This window comes from Schistocerca americana, chromosome 1 (genome assembly GCF_021461395.2).
Source record: "Schistocerca americana isolate TAMUIC-IGC-003095 chromosome 1, iqSchAmer2.1, whole genome shotgun sequence".
In the NCBI taxonomy this organism is placed as follows: Eukaryota; Metazoa; Arthropoda; class Insecta; order Orthoptera; family Acrididae; genus Schistocerca; species Schistocerca americana.
In genome coordinates this window covers 305,618,620-305,633,660 of record NC_060119.1, presented here as the reverse complement: position 1 = coordinate 305,633,660, position 15,041 = coordinate 305,618,620, and the positions used below count along the sequence as shown (strand labels likewise).

The window sequence follows — 15,041 nt, the reverse complement described above, 5'->3', positions numbered from 1 at the left end:
TTTATCTGCCATTAGGAATCTGAATTGTAGTGAAACTGTAAAGAGGCAGCAAAACAAGTCAGTAAAAAATGTAATGAAGCGGTCTAGGAATAAGCAATCTAGGAATATCAGTCTTGAAAGCAGACTAGAACCACAAAGAAAAAGGAAAGTCTAAGCATGAAGAGCAAAATTATTTCTTGAAGAGAACTTTCTATGAAACAACAAACTTCTTTATGCACTTTCATGAATATTTACTCATAAAACTGAACTAAGAGTTTACGTATTTCTATGTTGTAGTTTTAGCTCTTGCAATACTCCTTTGTGTGGCTCTGTTTACAAACATTGTCAGGAACACTGAACTGCTCAGTAAATTGGTAGAAAAGAGAAAAAAATAAAACCTTAGGTTTTCTCTGTCCATTGCTGCAATGTCTCTGTTATTCTTCTATGAAGATGCTGCTGCTGAATAATTCAATAACCCAATCAGAGTACCAACCCCACATTTTGCTTTATATGAGAATAGATAACTGACTAAAGTTACACTTTCAAAATGTCTCTCTTTAAAAATATCTACTGCAACTCTGCTCATATGGCCATCATTTATTAACACAGCTATCTGGCATAACAATGGGTGTGAGCAATATAGTTATAAGTCACAAATAACTACCCTTGGCCAGTGGCTGTACACAGGCTTGTTGACTGCAATATTCAGAACCCATCACCACTAAATACGTAATTTTGATACTACAAGTTCCATAACATTTCAGCATGATTTATGATGAATTTAATTTAATGTTAGGCTTTCCATTAACTATTTTAGTGACTCAAACACAGTCAATCAGTTTGCCATAATACTGCCCACACGTTTGTTTGTTTATTTACTCCTACATGAAATTTAAGTGCATTTCCTCCACAATTTTGTCATAAAACGATCTTAGCTTCTTTCAGCGAAGTATTTATAATAATTAGCAAACTGTCACCTGGTGCAACAAAGAATGTGATAGGCACAACTGCAGTTCCCGTAAGATAATTTAAAAACCCTTTAAAATTTTAAGATTATATACTGCACTTCATGTGGAATGTAACAACGAAAACAATCAATTTATGTGTGTGTTCTGCTGCCGCTTCGTGAGTAGAATCATTTTCTATTCAATTAAGTTACTTCATATAGCATGTATGTGAACATGACTAACATTACTGAATAATTTTACCAAATTTAGGGACCAATGACCTCAACCAGTTGGGTCCCATAGAAACTTACCACAAATTTCCAGAAAAAGAATTTACTAAATCAGCAACAGTTTTACATCTACATACACACTCCCTAATCCATGTTACGGTGTTTGGTGACGGGTACCTCTGATATTGCTATCATTTGTAGCCTTCTCTGTTCCATGCATGAATGGAGCTTGGGAAAAAACAACTGTCAATAAATGGTTGCAGGAGCTCTAATTTGACAGATTTTTTTTTTGTCCTGATCATTTCAGAAGAGATGTGGAAGGGACTAATATGCTGTCAACTTTTCATACATATACATTCTTGGAATTTCAGCAGTAACATTCTCCATAATACACAACGCTTCTATTTACAGTAACTGCCACTGGAGTGTGCATCTCCAAATTGCTCTCATGTTTTCTGAAAAACTTGTGGTGAAATGTGCCACACATTACTAGATCTTCCGTGTCTCCTCTGTTAATCCTACTTGGTAAGGATCCCACACTGATCAACAATGCTCAAGAATCAGTCAAACAAGTGTTTTGTAAGCCACTTCTTTTTTGTATATGAATTACATTTCTTTAAAATTCTTTCAATTAATCTCAACCTGCCATCTGCATTTTCTACAACTTGTTTTATGAGGTAATTAAACTTTGTTGCTCTAGATGGTTACTCCTAGGTAGTTTATAGCTTCTATTATTTCCAGTGATTTTTACCAATAATGTAATCAAACACCATTGGATCTCTTCACCTATTTCAGCACAATATCTTACATTTATTTACTGAACAACATTGCACCAATCGTTAATACCCTGCACGTCGTCTTGGATTTTGCTATGGTCTTCTGATGTTGCGACCTTCCTATAGGTAACAGCATTATCTGCAAAAAGATGTATAGTGCTTCAGATTTTGTAAACTGTAATGACACACTGATACTTTCTTGGGTCATTTCCAGCAATTTTCTCCCATTACAAATAACAAATTAAGTTATACAGTATCTGAAAGTCCTGAATCCAGTCACAGACCTGGTGTGATACTTAACATGCTTGAATTTTGTTCACAAAATGACAGTGGAGAACTGCATCAAATGTTTACTGGAAGTATGGCCTTGTCTATGGCACTCTGGATTTCATGGTCAAACCAATGAACAGTGCTTTGTAAGATCTCTGTTTGTACACTGAAGAGCCAAAGAAACTGGTACACCTGCCTAATACTGTGCAAAAGTGCCACCAACACGACATGGCATGGCACTGACTAGACTAATGTCTGAAGTAGTGCTGGAGGGAACTGACATCACTAAACCGGCAGGGCTGTCTATAAATATGCAAGAATACAAGGGGGTGGAGATCTCTTCTGAACAGCATGTTGCAAGGTATCCCAGATATGCTCAAATAATGTTTGTCTGGGGAGTTTGGTGGAGAGCGGAAATGTTTAAACTCAGAAGAGTGTTCCTGCAGCCACACTGTACCAATTCTGGATGTGTGAGATGTTACAGTGTCCTGCTGGAGTTGTTCAAGTCTGTCGGAATGCACTATGGACATAAATGGATGCAGGTGATCAGGCAGAATCCTTATGTATTTATCACTGGTCAGAGTCTTATCTAGACATATCATGGGTCCCATAACATTCCAAATGCACACACTAAACACCATTACAGAACCTCCACCAGCTTGAACAGTCCCCTGCTAACATGCGGGGTCCATAGGTTCATGAGGTTGTCTCCAAGCCCATACACGCCCATCCGCTCGATACAATTTGAAATGAGACTCGTCTGACCAGGCAACGTGTTTCCAGTCATCAGCAGCCCAACGCCAGTGTTGATAGGCCCGGGCAAGATGGAAAACTGTGTTGTGCAGTCATCAAGGGTACAGGAGTGGGCGTTCAGCTCCAAAAGCCCACATCGATGATGTTTCGCTGAATGGTTCTCACGCTGACACTTGTTGATGGCCCAGCATTGAAATCTGAAGCAATCAGCAGAAGGGTTGCACTTCTGTCACAATGAACAATTCTCTTCAGTCGTCACTCGTCCCATTCTTACAGGACCTTTTACCGGCCGCACCAACATTTGATGCTTTACCGGGTTCCTGATATTCACGGTACACTTGTGAAATGGTCGTACAGGAAAATCCCCACTTCATTGCTACCCCAGAGATGCTGTGTCCCCTTGCTCGTGCACCAAATGTAACACCACGTTCCAACTCACTCAAATATTGATAACACGCCATTGTGCCAGCAGTAACCGATTTAACAATTGCACCAGACACTTCTTGTCTTATGTAGGCATTGCCAACTGCAGCACCATATTCTGCCGGTTTACGTATCTCTGCATTTGAATATACATGGCTTTACCAGTATCTTTGGTGATTCAGTGTAGAATCCAGGTTAGTTTTTTTTAGAGGAGATTTTCATTCTCCAGAAATATCTTAATGAGTGAGGGCAGAACATGTTTCATAATTCTGCAACAGCAATGTAGGCTTATCGTTATGAGCAACAGTTTGGTAACTTGTCTTGAAAACGGGAATGACCTATGTCTGTTTCCAATCACTCAGTACCTATGTTTTACCAGTGACTTAAGACACACTATTAGTAGAAGAGGAGCAAGTTCTTTTGTGTAATCTCCACAGAATCTCATTTTATCCGTGCAAGGAAACAACACAGATTGCAAGTTAGCAGTGCAATTCCACAGAGAGAGTTGTCTACCAGATAATTGGCAACCGAATAAGTGGTTGGCTGCGATCTGGTGCAAATGTGCTGTTTAATGCTTTGAGTGGGTCATTAATGTGGGGTAACATTAGCATGCGACAACAGTGTGATAGGATGAATGTATATATCATTATTATTTACTTAAAGAGTGGCTGAGCTCATATAATGTAAGTTTAAAATTGTCCTTTAATTAAACTAATATTAAACTGTGATTTTGCTCATACATGCATACCTTGGTAACATAGGCACAGCTTGTCTTCACCCATGTAGAAAGTACGCCAAGGGTCCGCTTGTGTTATAAAAAATGGCGTGCCTGCTTGAGGGTTAATAATAAGTGACGTTTGCTCTCAGTACTACACTAAGAGGTGTACTTCATATCCAACAGACCAGTATGGCAATACTGGTCAACACAGAATTTTGACAGCCAAACAGACAGCAAAACATGTGTATTAATTTATTGTATATTATGTAATCTATATTCTGTCTAGTCACTGATTTTCACTGTAACAGCAAATAATGCACCAAAAAACTAACACTGTTAGGGTAAAATATTGTTAACAGGGTACTTGAAAATGATCTACAGCTGAAACTGTGCAATAGCTCATAAATAAAATTCAGTAGTTGAAGGTGACATGGAGTCATGTAAGAAATTCATGACTCCTGAGAATCCTTCTCCAAAGAAAATCAATGAGACAATTGTAAACTACAAAGCAGCACCAACAGTTGAGTTGCATTGCTGCACTGTACATTAATTTTCATGTTAGTAATGGGAGAATACAAAAAAAGCTAATTAACAATTTGATACACAATGAATCTCACACATGAGGATGTGGTACGGTTAGTGTTTCCAAAATATATGATAAGACAAGACTATAGCATGTATATACAGCAATTAGATCTCTTCAGTGTTTTAGTTAATTAAGCTAATTAGGTTGGTACCCCATAAATGGAGTTAGATTCAATGATTCCTGAAACAATATGCAAAAGAGCACACCAAATCCCATAAGAATGAAGTGCAAATTGCATGTTAATATATTAGTTCTACATTTTTTTAACAGTGGGATGTTGTGAAACAATAATCAGCCCAATACAAAAAAAGCTACAAATGATAAAACTACCTGTTCACTTGGCACAAAAGTGTGCCTTCAAAGATTTGTTTAGATTTACTATAGCATTAAATATGTATATAGATATCAGTATTTTACAATGTGACTTCAGTTCACAGTTATAAACTATGAAACTGGCAGAAGAAGCACCAGTGTATTTAAATTTGCACTTGAATGAATGTGGGTTAGTTGCCATTTTGCACTTAGAAAATATAATTTCCCAAGAGTATGCACAGACGTGATTTCAGTTTAATTATAATATCAGTCAAACAGTTCTGAAGAAAGGAATTTCACCAGTAGTGTTCTGTTCAAAATTTGTGACATTTCACAACAGCAGTCACTGAACTCTGAACAAATTCCAATGCAGTCAACAATAGGAATTACAGCTGTTTTATCGTGATACACACTTGTATTTGAGGAAGTTCACTTTGGGACTAACAGACACACGTTTTTGCTTCACATATATCGCAGTTGAGCTACGTGCATTGTGTTAAACCAAAAGGGAATAGTGGTAACAGTGTATAATACAAAAATCTGTGCATTTGATGCACCACGAGGAGTTGCTGTTGCATGAAGGGTGGTGACTCATCAGCAACAATATGGAGGCCAAGTACTGGACTGGTCCCGAATACATGGACAATGACGACACACAACCACCAGTATGGATACCATTACTGGATTTCGACTGAATGCATCAATGGTGGCAACTCAATAATCACAATACACAGGTCAAGTATTAGGCTGGTCCTAAATGCAAGGACAACAGTGACCTTGCTGAAGGGAGTGCAGGGCCACATGCCGGACCGGTCTTGAACACGTGGACAGTGGTGGCTCACTTCTGAGAATTGACACAGACAAAGATGTTTATATCTTTGATTTGGTTTACTGATATCATGATCTGACTTACCGTAAACTCCTTGTAATACAAATTCTGTGATTGTAAATAAATAGTTGTAATCACTGCTTACTACTGCCATCACAACAGAGTAACTGGTGCCGAGACCTGGGAACATTCCATGATTGGTGCTGTGTGGAATGATTTTTCGAATGTACTTCATGAAGCAAAACCAGGAGAGCTCGCTGAAGTGATTTGTTATGTCAAGGAAGAAGCTCTTTCGATGATGAGTAATGCAGAGACAGTTAAGTTTAAGTGCATACTCACACGACGTTTTCTTTTTTCTTTTCTTTTTTCAGTACTATTAGGAAAGGCAGCTTAATTCATTATTGTGCCCTTTACTATCATTGTAGCTTTTCTGCTGATGCTTTAATGGCATACCCAAATCTTTACCCTACGTCTATCACTTGTTTATGACACATGTTGGCATCTGTTAGCTGTTTATCAAACTATCTACTACCTTGACCCACTCAGACAACTGCAAATCCCCTCACAATGTCTGACACAGAACACATCAATAACAACAATCAGTTACAGCACCTGAAAAGTGTACATGTGAGAGCAAGAGCTAATATTACACACATTTTGAATGGGTTACAATACTTTAATCATGCAATCTCTACAGAAAATAATATTCCGAAGGACAATTACACAAATTACCATGTGCACTGACAGACATTGATAACTAAATTAACAATCTACTCGATGATGCTGCTGACGCACCCAAATGTGACGAATATATACACACAGCCAAAAGTGCTATTTTATGCACTTCACAGGGAACAGAAGGGGAAATCTATGAAATCCATGGCTGACACAACCACAACTGATAAACAACCTGCTATGACCTTCACTTCAGTAGTTCCAACAGATAATATCAGACTGCGAACTATAAAACTGGATACATTTTCTGGAGATGGTAAGTCCTGGGCTTGTTTTTGGAAACAGTTCCAGCAATCAGCTGCTTAGGACCCGACAATATCCACCATCTGTAAATACATTTTTCATGGCTGCTTATAAGATGATGCTATCACTGTGATTTCTGATACATATGAAGAGACCAACAGAATCCTCACACCACACTAAGGCTATAAAAATAGAATTATACAAGTTCACTTGGACTACTTGGAATCTACGAGGGCTATTCAGAAAGTAGGGAACATTTTGGCATTTAAAAAAAAAACTAAGTACAAGAAACACATTTTATTATATACATCTGAAAGAGCAATTGACGTGCTACTTTTCCACATAGTCACCAGACACACTGAGGCACTTATCACAGCGATGGACAAGCTTTTAAAGACCTTCGTCGTAAAATTCTGACGCCTGAGACTTCAGCCAGTGAGTCACGCCCACCTGGTGTCTGTGTCATCATCAAAGTGCTGTGTTGCAAGCAAGCAGTTCATCTTGGGAAACAAGTGGAAGTCGCTTCGTGCAAGATCGGGGCTGTAGGGCGTATGAGGGAAAATTTCCCACTTGAATGAATTAAGGAGTTCTTTAGTGCAGTTTGCCATATGAGGTCAGGCATTGTTGTGCAGAAACAAAATTTTGGACGTCAGTTTTCCTCAGTGTTTGTTTCGATCTGCTCTTCTAAGGCTGTGCAAAGTTTGACAGTACCGGGCAGAATTCATGGTTGCTCCACATTCGAGAAAATCAATAAGAAGCACACCTTGCCTATCCCAAAACAATGTCGCCATCAACTTCCTTGCTGACAAGGTTTGCAAACGTTTTCTTGGTTTTTGGGGGGACCTTGTGTGCCCCCACTCCATTGACTGTAATTTTGTCTCGCAACTGATGTGTTTCACCCATGTCTCGTCACCGGTTACAATTCGATCCAGTAATGAATCACCATGTTTGTGGTAGGTCTCCAGAAATGTCAACGTTGCCCCCATTCGCTGTTCTGTAAGCATTTTGGGCACCCATCGTGCACAAAATTTGTAGTAGCCTAGCTTTCGAGTGACAATTTCAAACTACATAGTCCGTGAAACTTGTGGAAAAGAAAGCAAAAACTCCGCCACTGTGAAGTGACAGTTTTCATGAATCGTTTCATCAACTTTAGCAACAAAATTGTCAGTCACAATGCTCGGGCATCCACTCTTCTCTTCATCATGAACATTGGTTCGGCCGTTTTTAAACTGAATGCACCATTTCAGGATGGAACAGTCACTCATTACGTTGTTTCCGTACACTTCACACAGTTCACCATAAATTTCTATATGTTTTAGGTTTTTGGCCACCAAAAACCATATCACAGACCGCACGTCACAACTGGCGGGATTTTCAATTGCAGCACACATTTCAAATTCGAATATCGAAAAAAACCAGATGCGCAGAGACATTCCCGCTGTCACAGATGGATGCCGACTGAGCTGCAGAGCACGCACATACCTAAATATATGCAACCAGCACGCGCCTAGCGGCATCAGGTGGAAACGCTTCGTACTTTCTGAATACTCCTCACATTTAGCCCATACACTTTTCAAATCCAGAATCACTTAATTCTACATTTATTGATTTCAATCGCTGCATCCAAAATTTGTGTGCACTCGGTGAAGATGTCAATGCTTAAGGTCATAAACTAACATCAAAAACTCTCTAAACTTTTCCTGACAATATCTGCAAACGCTGGATTATTCATGTCATGCAAACTGATCTTTCGGAATTCTAAAATGTTGCTCAAACCTCAATTTACAGGACTGTCAATGGACAGTTTTGATATCACAAACTGTGTGCAAGATGGGTTCCAAAAATGCTCACTGATCAATACAAAGAGCAAAGAATGGGTAGCACACGACAGTTTTTGGAGTGCTTTAGACGAGATGGAGACGATTTGTTTTCCCACATTGTCACAAGCAATGATATGTGGATATCAACACCAACACAGCATCAAAACAACAGTCAATGCAGTGACACCATTGAAGTTCACCCAAACCAAAATAGTTTTGAAACTACGACGTCAGAACCAAAATTGATGCCACAGGAAAATGTCATATGGCATAATCCTCCTCCAATAGAATGCATGTCCTCACACTGCTACCAAAACCAAGGATAAGATCCAAGATTATCATTGGAAAATTATTGAGCACCCTCCATACAGTCCCAAATTTGCACCAAGAAACTATTTCCTCTTTTTGCATTTAAAAAAGCAGCTAAGTTGACAATGGTTTCAAAACGACAATGAATTCAAGACCAATGTTACCAATTGCTTGAATTACCAGGCAGCAGACTTCTATGCGGAGGGATTAAAGCAGCTGATGCAACATTAAAGAAGGTGTATCCATGTGAGTGACAGTTATGTAGAAAAATAAAGTACATAGGTGGCAAAACATTACTGTCAATAAAAACTTTTTAATGACAAAATGGACCTTAATTTTGGAATATACCTCATAAGTCTGTAGAAATCAGTGAATTATGATTTTCTACTATTGCATCTACACAATCACTTCTAAATCAAATTTTGTTCTACATATAAACTGGTTACATTTACCCTCTGAGTACAGAGTTTTGCATTGCATCTCAGTAAAAAGAGCGTGTATCACAACAAAGTTTTAAGCACTTAGTCAAATAAAGACCCACCTTCCCTTTCCTGGTAATGCCTCTGGTAACTGAAAGGTTATGGGCTTACACAGTGGCGTTGCTTTGTTCTGACAAATGTTAACGTCAGATGACGCACGGATGTGATTAATACAGGCCACAGCAATGTGTTGTGATAAGTTAACAGTACAAGAAGTGCCCTCCACCACACACTGTTAGGTGGCTTGCAGAGTACAGTGTATATGATGTAGATGTAAATATACCATATTGTGTGTTAATGGTCATTCACTGTGCACAACATCAGCAATATTATGTACGTCCAGTCAAATGCCAAAAATTTATTTCAATAAGACAGCATGTCCAGCTCAGCTGGTCACCTCATGGAGGATGTCAAATATTACATAGACAAAATAATGGAAGGAAACATTCCACGTGGGAAAAATTATATATAAAAACAAAGATGAGGTGACTTACCGAACGAAAGCGCTGGCAGGTCGATAGACACACAAACAAACACAAACATACACACAAAATTCAAGCTTTCGCAACAAACTGTTGCCTCATCAGGAAAGAGGGAAGGAGAGGGGAAGACGAAAGGAAGTGGGTTTTAAAGGAGAGGGTAAGGAGTCATTCCAATCCCGGGAGCGGAAAGACTTACCTTAGGGGGAAAAAAGGACAGGTATACACTCGCACACACGCACATATCCATCCACACATACAGACACAAGCAGACATATTTAAATATGTCTGCTTGTGTTGCGAAAGCTTGAATTTTGTGTGTATGTTTGTGTTTGTTTGTGTGTGTATCGACCTGCCAGCGCTTTCGTTCGGTAAGTCACCTCATCTTTGTTTTTATATATAATTTTTTCCCACGTGGAATGTTTCCTTCTATTATATTTATATATAATTACATAGACAAAGAAATATATAACTTCGATTTGATTTAATGCTGATATCTATGATATGACTTAATGCAAACTCCTTGTAACATAAGTTCTGTGACTGAAAATTACGAGTGGTGTTGTATGGCGTGAGCTTTTAAAACTTAAAAGCATCAATAAGAAGAAATATATTTTTAAAAAAGAATTTAATTCAAAAGAGATGGCACACAATTCTTGCAGTTAAAGTTCATATTGTACTGACAAAAAAAAAACTGCAGCAGTCTGCAGGAGCAAGCAAACACAAAATTCATGCTGAAGATCAATAGGAAGAATTTTATGAGGAGGACACAAATAAATAGTTATTGAATTGGTTTAAGAAAGAGAAATGTAGCTTTCTATTCATTAATACATAAGGGCATGTGAAATATGTCATCAGAGGCACAAAAGGGTCTGATGCGCACAAACATTTTTAATGTTCACAGGCTCATTAATATTTGTAAAGACTATAAGGTTTAAAGCCACAATAAAGAAATTGGAAAATAGCAAATTTTCAATTGGGCACCGTGATGTTATATATTCTACAACATTGTTCCACACCAGCACATTCAATATCTTAAATCTGCCAACTGAAATGTCAGATGTGTGTTATGTGTAGTCTTCTAATCTCAGTCAAGTTCTGAAGACTTAGAGAAAACAAATGGAATTACTGCTGCTTTCCAGCATCATTGAGTATGCAGCAGATTGCCACATGGAGATGATTTACAGCCTACTCTGGTTCAGAGTGGATATGTGCAAGTTTCACTCACTTAGGGGTGCACTGGAGTTACATCAGCAGTGACTAATAGTGACAGGCCCTCAGTAATTTTTTTAGCTCTACTTCTGCACCTGGTGGTGGGATTTCCTAACAAATCACAGCAGTACGTAGCTGGAAGACCAAATCTGTTGTCATACGGCGCCATTGCAAATGCTTCCCCAAATATATTTACATCACATGCAGGGACTGCCTGTAGTCAACATTCATGACTTCATTGTATAATTCAGCCATCTGCTCCAGACACTGTGACAGTCTTCAGATTTGCATTGGCTTCAGAGGTTGCTGGCTATAGCTTCTGTGCAGTTCAGTGGCTCCATATCAGCAATCTATTTTTGACCACTTCACACTGAACGAAGTCTGTACATGTGGGAAGAGTATATGAAGGTTTCTCCTGCAAGGATTACTCTGTGACCTCTGTCTCATGTGCTGAGATTGTGAGCTCTTTCTCATGGGCTGACAGCACAGTTGTTCTGATAGTAAGTGGTTCTCAATGGCTCACATATGAAGTAACTGAAGGCAGAGCCTCACACACATTATGCAACAACCTAGCCACCACATAGCTTCTGCATTGACCAAGTTCCTGCCAACTGCTAATCTGAATACAAACTCGACAGGCTACAAAATTTTAAGTCCAGCAGCCTGCAATTTTCATTTGTTCTGAACAGCCAGCTTCATAGCTCCTTAATGCATCAGCGACCGTTTGTGACTCATCAGGAGGGTTTATCTAAGATTCTTTCTGCTTTTACAGTTATTTCTTCAGTTAGACTTGCTAGGATGGGTAGGTTGTGTGCACGCTGTGTGCGGATGCAGTATCAGCTGGCTGCAGTTCGCAAACTGCTCAATGCGCTTTTGGCTAAAGTTAGTCACCTGCAGGCTGCTGCCTCAGGCTGTAGTGGTGGCGGAGAATCTGGCATGTTGTATGAGACACCTCAGGTCTCACTTGTTTCGCTCATAAGCTCTGTTGTTGACGCACCTCCTAGTGTATCTGAAGCAATGGCTCTGCCCTTACAGTAGGGTGAGTGGCAGGTAGTACGGCATTCAAGTCAGTAGAGGCAAAGAACCCATGTGGAGACTGGCTGTCTGGCCTCTCCCAATCACGTTGTGTGGGTCCATATGGCCACTGCTTCAGTAGGGTCTGAGCAGGCACAAGGAGGGAACGGTTTACTAGTCATCAAGAACTCCAACATTAGGCGCATTACAGAGCCTCTTAGGTAGGCAGCGTTCAGAGCTGGAATGAAAGTCAGTGTGCACTTGGTATGTCTGCCAGGGGACCTCATCTGATATGGCGAGGCAGCCCTGCCTGTAGATATCTAATGTGCGGGATGCAGTCATCATTAAGTTATGGGTCACGTCAGCACCAACAACATCTGTCACATGGGTTCTGATGCCATCCTCAGTTCATACTGGCAGCTGATGGAGTTGGTGAAGGCTGCTGGCCTCAATTGTGTTGTGCAAGCAGAACTTGCAATTTTCAGTATTGTTCCCAGAGTTGATCAGAGTCCTTTGGTTTGGAGTCAAGTGATGAGTCTTAATCAAAGGCTTCATTGACTCTGTGATGGTCTTGGCTGTAGATTTCTAGATCTGGGTTATCAGGTGAGAATTTATAGGACACATCTTGATAGGTCAAGAGTGTAGTACACAAAGGAAGCAGCTACTCGGGAAGCAGAGTACCTGTGAGATGCACATATGGGGTTTTTCAGGCTAGGCGACAGTTTGAGGTACTCTGATAAACACTCGAAAGTCAATAAGCAGCAGCATAAAGACACTTTGAATGTCAAAATTTTATCAGAAAATCGTCAAAGTACTCATAACAAAGTTCCCGAATTTACTGCCTTCCAGGAAAGTTCTCACACTCAGACTTATTCTTGGGACTGGGAGCTGGCTGAAAACTGAAGTGGAAAGCTCTGAGATATTTAGCGAATCGTGGAACATATATCAGAAAAACAGATTAGAGGCCACAGGAGGGGGGAGTGTTCATTGCAGTAGACAACAATATTGTTTCTACTCAGGATGAAGTGGAGTGTGACAGTAAAGTTGTTTGATTGCATATAACGGGTCTAGGTGAAACCAAGTTAATTGTTGGATTTTTTACTGGCCATCCGATTCTGCTGTGACAGTCCTATATCATTCGAAGGAGGTCCATGGTCGTAGCACATAAATACTCAGATCGTGCAATACTAGTTGGAGGCAACTTTAACCTACTGAGTATAGTCTAGCATGTCTATTGAATCACTGCTGGGAGTACAGACTGTCCATCGCGTGAAGTACTTTTGAACACGTTTTCTGAAAACTATCTTTCGCAGCTAGTTCAGCAGCCCACACACAATGGAAATATCTTAGACCTTGCAGCTATAAACAGGCTAGACCTTATAGACAATGTCAGTATAGAAACGGGGATTAGCGATCACAATGACATTATAGCAACTATGGTTATGAAAGTCAATACATCGGTCAAGAAGGGTCTGCTAGAAAGCATCTCACTTAAGACACTGAATTGACATCACTTAGTTGCAATAAGATGATCACAGAGGAATTGTAGACGAAGTTTAAGGAGATTGTAAATCATGATCTGGAGAGTTAGGTGCCTGGAGAGTGGATTAAGTATGGGAAAGACCCAACATTCTTTAATAATGAAATTCAGAAAATGCTGAGGAAGCAGAAGCTGTTGCACTGTTGGGTCAAAAGAGTGTGTACACATAACAACAAGCAAAGGTTAGAGATTTGTGCATCTGTGGAAAGATCTATGCGTGAAACATACACCAGCTACCACTGTCATACCTTTGCAAAAGATTTGGCAGAAAACTTGAGAAAATTCTGGTCCAATGTAAAATCACTAAGCAAATTCAAGACTTCTGTCCAGTCCCTTGCTGATCAGTCTGGTGTGGCAGTTGAAGACAGCAAAACAATAGTCAAAGTTTTAAATTTTGCGCCAAAGAATTGTACAAACATACCATCATTTGACCATAGGACAGAATTGTATATGGATGACATAGTAAAAAGCAGTTCAGAGACTGGCTTCTAGATTTGTTACCAGGAAGTTTGAACAACACACAAGTATTACAGAAATGCTTCAGGAACTCAAATGGAAATCCCTGGAAGGAAGACAACGTTCTTTTTGAGGAACACTACTGAGAAAATTTGAAAAACCGGCATCTGAAGCTGACTACAGTTCTATTCTGTTGCCTCCAACATACAGTGCGCTTACGGACCATGAAGATAAGATTAAAGAAATTAGGGCTTATATGGAAGCGTATAAACAGTCATGTTTCCCTTGTTCTATTTCCAAGTGGAACAGGGAAGGAAATAACTAGTAGTAGCACAGGGCACCCTCCGCCAAGTGTGGTATGGTGGCTTGTGGAGTATCGATGTAGGTGCATTAACTGGCAACAGTGCGGGCTCTTGCAGTTTTTAGATAATGTGTTCTCTTTTGTTCAAGCTATGCAATGCCATATGTACTGGAGATGAAACGATAAACTGCGTGCACAATAAATGCAAAGTCCAGCTTTCAAGGTCACTCACTGTGTAATGTTTTTATACTGCATGCTAGAAGTGTGGAATAACAATCACAGGCACCAGTTGTTATCAATCTGTACAAAAATATTTTCACAACAGTTTTCATCAGGTTGCAGAGTTTGTCCACATCACAGAGGGGTGCTGGCTGATGAATCATCCCAAACCACAAGTCATCCGACTGTCAAAGGACTTCATAATGCAAGATGCCATTTACTGGCTGGATCTGTGAACTGTATCCTTTGCTACTGTATATGACAATGACAGTTTTCGGTATCCAGGGGAAGGAAGCTTCTGTCTAGCCTGGAAATGATTGGCGGTTTACTCATAAACTTTGTAAGTACACTACCATTTGTGGAAATTGCAACACCAGGAAGGAAACACATGAATTCAGTTATATTAATACC

At 39.7% G+C, this 15,041-nt stretch overlaps 1 protein-coding gene across 1 annotated transcript in view; it reads right to left on the bottom strand.

The window, feature by feature from the left end:
- Positions 1 to 15,041, bottom strand: part of LOC124595822 (actin-interacting protein 1) — a 181,219-nt gene that overhangs the window by 133,954 nt on the left and 32,224 nt on the right. The window lies entirely within an intron of this gene.